This window comes from Rhipicephalus sanguineus, chromosome 10 (assembly GCF_013339695.2).
Source record: "Rhipicephalus sanguineus isolate Rsan-2018 chromosome 10, BIME_Rsan_1.4, whole genome shotgun sequence".
Lineage (NCBI taxonomy): Eukaryota > Metazoa > Arthropoda > Arachnida > Ixodida > Ixodidae > Rhipicephalus > Rhipicephalus sanguineus.
Genome location: NC_051185.1, coordinates 24,749,356 through 24,756,259, shown reverse-complemented (window position 1 = coordinate 24,756,259; position 6,904 = coordinate 24,749,356). Strand labels below are relative to the sequence as shown.

The 6,904-nt window shown below is 43.4% G+C and overlaps 1 pseudogene; it reads right to left on the bottom strand.

Annotated features, from left to right (window-relative positions):
- Nucleotides 1-6,904, bottom strand: part of LOC119406273 (tRNA dimethylallyltransferase-like) — a 10,319-nt pseudogene continuing 3,415 nt past the window's right edge.

Here is a 6,904-nt window from a genome sequence, read left to right as displayed (position 1 = left end):
AGTTGAAGCTTTTTATTTCCACTGGAGTTGTCCTTTTAATTTGGAGTTGTCACTTCCAAAATAGCTACTTCGGTCAGTCGAAGCACCGAGTGATTTCAAGCAGCTGTTCTGGTCTACATGACTCGCGGCATATCGCATAAACGTCGAAAATGATCGGGGCAAACGCAACTGCGGCCTTGACGTGAAAAAATATTGTTGCATGAGGAAACGAATCTTCTCACGTTGGCGAGGGTGTTGGTTAGAATCATGACAGGATGTGTAAGCGTGACTGAACGCTTGTACATCCTCGTTCTGTCATGCTTATACATTCTATCATGGAAGCTTCCCACTCATTTGCAGGTAGGCGTAAAAATAAATATGCGTATTTCAACCTGTATGCAGAGTAGAAAATTGTAGAGATTTAGTCTTGTAAACTGCAGAACTGTGGCTCACTGGAATAGTTGGTTTAATGTTGTAACAGGGGTAAAACGGCATGTACGACGATGAATGAAAACACGTGCACAGCAAGGCGCTTCATGTTGCGCATTTTCTTTCATCGCCATCCTGTTTGCTGTTTTAGCCACGTTACAACGTTGTAGATCTCTCCTGCTGTTGAAAGGATGTGCATTGAACAGTCAGCTCTGCTTATTCCTCATGCTGACATATAATATGATAATTCATAAATGTATGTTGATGTGCATTTCAAATCAAACGGTTTGATCACAAGAAAGTTCACTATGTTCAAAGCATATTGCTGGAGTGAATACATAAACGAACGTAAGTTGCCAAATATGGTTTTTCACAGCCTTCCCTTATCATAAAAAACCGTCCTATCACTTGGGCTGCTTCCAAATGACATGAGGTGCTTTTTCTAGCTGGAAATTCATAAGTTAAATATTATACTACTATTAATGAAAATATGGCACAGTGTGGGGTCGACGTTGGAAACGTTGCAGAAGTCGTTAGTAACACGAAAATTGCACACATTCGCAAACTAGCCCACTGCATCTTGAGCCTTGGCATGCTCCTTTGTTGAAGGATTCCTGAAGAATAAAAGCAATTCAGGTTAGTTTCACTATTAAATTGCTAGCAACCAACGTAGATAACAGTGCGTGAATGTGAAAGCACAACACTCTTGAGATGCTTTAAATACACGTCACGTTCAAGTAATTGCGAACGACTACTTTTCATGTCGTGGTATTCACACTGTTGCCACTGCGTCCAAAGACAGTAGACACACAACACCAGCAAACCACTTCCATTACATGGCAAGAATAACGTTTTTAAAACCAACAGCCAATTCAGAAAGATGCCTGTGGCATCACTAGCTAACCCATTGTATACGCCCTGTCTGTAGTCGTGGTCGCATGTAAAGATGGCGCCAGCTCCTTCTTTATCTCTGCCAAGGGGGTTGGGGTGGTGGCAGGGTTTAAAGTCTCCCTTCATTGGAGGGGGGGCCCTCAGAGGGTTGTGACCTGTAGTACACATACATACAGCCCCTCCTTGAGAAATGGAAGGGGGAGGGGGGGGCGAGCCCCCCCTGACATTAAGCCCAGGGTGGTGGTGTGTGCATGTGCACAAGTGAGTTCCAAGCGGCCACCACAAGGATCACTAGCTACCACCTCCAGTAGAAACAAGGAAACGAAAAAAAGGGAGGGGCTGCAGATCTTTGGCGAACGCAGCAGGCATCTCTCTAGAGGATCCGTTGGTAAAACACGGTTTGCTTCGCTGAAATATGCCAGAATGGATTAAAACGACGAAGGCACGTGACTTCTATGCAAAGTGGTGGTGTATGCCTGCCGAAAGGCATGCTACATAAGCATCTAGCAAATGGTGTGCAAGTCCGCATGAAACTGCAATGTCTAAGAGCTGAATGTGCAGTCTGTGACCAGGATTCTAAGAGTGTTGCCTTCACAAATGGCAAAAAGCCCCTGCTTCCCGATCAATGTATGATGTGGATAGGTATATGTTGTGTCCTTGTGCTGTTCTCTAGTTGTTTTTAGAATCTCTCCTCTCTTCCCATCACCCTACTGTGGTTCGCTCTCTATCTCGTCAGAACCTACCTTTTTTTATTTTTTCTATTTATGATTGTTCTTGGACAATACAAGGAATTGCCCGCAGTCGTGATTATCCTCCTGACGTGTTACAGCTCGCGCTGGGCGTAACAGCAGTAGTGCTTGCTTAGCTATACATAATCAAAATACCAGATGCACGAAATAAAGGCAATCACCAAAGCTGTGGTTAGCTTGGCCAGAAAACGATTTTAAATTATACAATTTTATGCTATATAGCAACAAATACTGGTATTTAGCATACGAGGTCTGTCCGTAATGTAATGGTAAAAAGAATTTATTGATCTGATGGGAACATATTCAAATTCTTCAAAATAGTTTTTCGGTGTCGATACACCTTTTCCAACGCAATTCTTCCGCTGCAAAGGCTCCCTAAAAGCCAGCTGCTGTGACCTCTATCAAAGACTGCGACAGTCAGTTGGATGGCGGTAACACCGTCGAAACGGGAACCTTTCAGGCTTCTTTTGAGCTTTGGGAATAGAAAGAAGACTGCCGGACTAACATCAGGGCTGTATCAGATCTGTGTCAGCATTGATGTGAGCCCCGGAAGACTTGTTAAAAGTAAGAGAAATGCACAATATGCAGTGATTTACACACAGATATGAGAGCAAGTCAGCTGCTTTCAGCTCTCATTCTTGATGGCCCGCTCACTAAAACCAATCTCACTGCGTTGGTGGCTGGAGACCAATCAGCTCAGCGAGCTGTCCACTGACAAAAGGATTGAATGCTGGCAGAAAAAGCTAACACCGAAAAGAGGCAAATTATTACCTGTTTATTTCTTCATCAGCTTGCCTTTCTTTCTGCTTCTTCACTAATGCATGGTGCTTTTTGGACTTCACGTGAGCTGGAAGTAAAAAAAAATAAAGATGCAAAGATATAGGTTGCTTTCTGTAGTTCAGAAGCCCGGAAGAAAAATTGAATACTATTATAATACGGTAGAGAAATAGGCAGCTAGTTTCGATGCATTATTGTGGAAACGGCGCGAAATGCAGAAGGTGACTTGCAACGTTTTTGCATCACAGAAGTGCAGAAGAAACATGCAGCTCCGTTCATATTACTCAACAAGAGTAATTTCAATTTTATTTTAAAAGTTTGGGCTACCAAACCATAAAGGTTCTTTCTTTTGCTTTTCTTGCCTTGTTAGCACAACACAGAAAACAAGAAAAAAAAAAGAAAGAAAGATAAGAATTCAGGAGACCCTTGCTCTATTGGGAAAATGGGGGCAAACGGAGCTTCGTGTGTGCATACCTGACATACTACTTTAAGTTCTTTTTTTCTTGCTATCGGAATGCGCAATGCTCTCTCCTAACTACTTCCTTCCTCCATGCTGGGAATCGGACCTTCATCCACATGCTTAAGAGCACAACACTTCTGTTGCTACAGGCAATGACGACTGTCATGCGTTCATATCCAGGCAACAATGACATGTGGTAATATGAAGTGACAAGTCACCTCAATAAAAGATCGGATTGCCCATATCAGCAACAGCCAATCGCCGACAAGCCCACAATCAAGAGAGCACCAGTTATTGGAAAATGGTGCGTACAAATACGCATGTAACCGTCGCACCTACGAGGGCTACATTTCCATATGCTGGGTTTTTCGTGTGCGACAGCACCACCATATTCAGCGACTTACAACAGGCTTCGCTTGAAAACCACGCAAGGATGGAATGAACATTTACGCAGGAAGGGACCGACATGACTCGTCAACGAATGGGTACTAGTACCTCAAGGCATTGAAACGTACCTTCCCACGTGATGCTTCCTATTGTCGTCACATTGCAGATGTCGCACGTAAACAACCGATGCCTGTTGTTGTTGCTGTCGAGCAGAGGGATTGGCTTGTGGCTAGGCTCCCTGCCCTGTAGAGGAACAAGAAGCACGTGCAAATAGTCTCAGACAGAGCCAAGAAACGAAACGAGAGATGAGCATTTCATTAATGCACATTGTTGGGTGAGTCGGTCATACATCATTAAAGGAGTACTGACACGATTTTGAGACATCGCAAAAGAAACATCTTCTGTTTCTTGGTATGCAGTGTCAACACTGTCCACACATCGCATTCGGAGAACACGTATGAAATAATTTGACTTTGAAGTTTTCGTTGCTGAGCATATGCAAGCCAGCTCCACTGCAGTGGACATTATCCCGAGGGATCAAGACAGTTCCCCCGAGTTTGCGAGTTCTGAGTCCTGCATGCAGCCTAAATCGTAAAAATCACTGTCAGGGTCACTGGACGACAAATCATTCATCGTTGTTTATGTGCACCACGAGCAGATGACGGATTCTCTGCTAGTACGTCGTGAGTTTCTGGATCTCCGTGACGTCACACTGCTATGAAACGACACTGAGAAGCCGCCCACTCGATATTGAAACCGAAAGTGTCTTGGTGGCGCTGATTAAAATATATACGATGCATTCCCAGGCACCACAATAGTCGTTTTAGGTTTCTCGACACCAGTATTTGTGTCAGTACGCCTTTTAAAGGGACACTAAAGAGAAACAATAAACCGGCCTAGATCGATAAATTGCGCTCTTAGAACTCTAATGTCGTTAATTTTGCCATCATAAATTTATTAATTAAGGAGAAAATCAAGTTCAAAGTTTCATTTTTAAATTTCGTGCCGAAATCTCCCCGCGTGACGTCACAGATTTCAAAGTGTATTTATCGTATTTTGGCGCCATTGGCTCAACAGAATTACCCCAAACTTGGTATGTTAAGTCTATGGCCCCCTCAAAGGACAATGTGCTTCATTTTTACCAATTAGGAACTACGTAGTCCCTAGTAGGCGCCGTCAAAACATGTGACGTCACGGCGAATGGTGCAGAAACTTCAAGGTGGCGTCGGCACCCACATTTTGCTTTTGCGCATTTTCTTGCTTACTAAGAGTCTTATCGCAGCAAGCCTGGTGTTTTTGGTATCGTGAAAGAGTACTTTTCTAACATGAGAAAAATCGCTTTGCTCTTTAGTGTCCCTTTAAGTAAGGGGCTGTGCAATACAAACATGGAGGACAAGAGCACAAGGCCGGGCGCAGACTTGTGACTAGGTTTTGTTCAAAAGAACACGTATTTTTATACCTTACAGTCTGCATATTCGTCTACATGCATGCTAAAAACTTGCTTTCGAACAAGAGAGATGATTGTGTCAGTGATACCTCGCTCAGAGTGTACCAGAACGAAAGAAGGTTTTCCCCCCAGCCCCTTGCTTAATGAGGGGATGGCTCATGAGTAATCCAAATTATAAGATCGTGGTGGAGTCTGCTGCAGCATGACAACCTTGCCTGGAGTTGTCACTGCCCTGCGACATGCAATGCCCAATGGAAGGAGAAATCATGCACAATATAAAGAATTAGAAAGACAGCAATACGAATTAGTTCAGTGGACTTAGCTGCCCTTCTCGGTGGGTAGACTAGTTTGGGCTTTTCCGTTAAGTCAGAGCTGGACGGCAATGCCTCCCAATGCCACGCGACAATGTGTCGCGTAAGTGTCAGCTCTGGTGTGCTTGCACATAAACACAAATGTGCACAGCAGAGGATGAAGTAAGCAAAAAAAAAAAACAAAAAAAAAAAGCTTGTGGTCGTAAGGTACAAAGTCTGCTTATGTTAGAGATGATCAGAGATTGCTCAGAGATGTCTTGATGTTGCAGTTGATGTAAGTTACTAAGTTTTAAAGGACAGGCTGATGGGATGGCATCAGTTTGCACAGCAGTGCAAAAATGCACAGACGGCGATAGAAGTGGACGAGACAGCGTTCTGTTCCGTCCACTTCTATCCACCATCTGGGTGCTCTAGTGCACATGTACAGCGACAAACATGATCTACAAATTTAGCGCTACACTCAATGTATCAACATCCCTATAGAAGTGCATATAGTGGGCTCTTGTTAGATAGAACCTGAAAGGACCAGGAAAATATGTTCTGTTTAATAGGAGTTCCGTTTACTGAGAGATGACCAGGGGTGCAGAATTCAAGTATGAAACCAATCATATTAGAGGCGGTTGTTCCATTTAAGAAGCAACTCTGTTTAAGCAATTTACACTTTCCTTTTTTCAACATACTGCAGCCTTGAAGGGCTATCGCAGGAATGGAGGTAGCAAATACGAAAATTACAAAGCAACACGAAATATACTGAACGTGAAGATCGATGGTGAGTAGCGTGCAAAACAAATTCAGTAAGTGGTAAAGATCTAACATGGCCTGGTTAAGAATACCATACTTCAATAGTGTGGACAAAGAAAAAGTGTGTTTATATGCATTTAGTTCGGTGATGGAAAGGAGACATATTCAGCTCATGATGATGTCTGGTGGATGTTGGTTTAGCGGGCGTGATGTAGTTGCTCAGTGAAGGAAATCGCGGAGAGTGTATCAGAGCACAAAGAAACTTCAAAGATTCAATGTGACGATGGGAAGCGAGGCTATAGTAAGCTGAAGACTATGAAGATGGGAACTAGGTGAAAAATACCTGTCGTCGCAACAATATATGAAGCGTATAGCTTTCTTCTGGACAGATCAAATTTTTTTGACGTCAGATATGCTGTGAGGGTTTCATGTGACAGAGCCATACTCGAGTATTGCGCAAACCAAAGTTTTATAAGTTAGTACTGAGAGTCTGCTGTACCTCCAGGAAGTCTTTGGACGATTTTGAAGCTCTTGTCCCTGGCACGTTCGTCCCAACACGAGACGTCCGTTGCATCTAGGCTGTACACAGGTGGCACCTGTCGATCCGGCGCTGGAAAGTGAAACGGCACTCTCAAAATGCTTAAAGGGACACTAAAGAGAAACAATGAATTGTTTTAGATTGATAAAGTGTGCTCAGAGAACTCTTGTGTAGTTTATTCACCACCATAGGTTT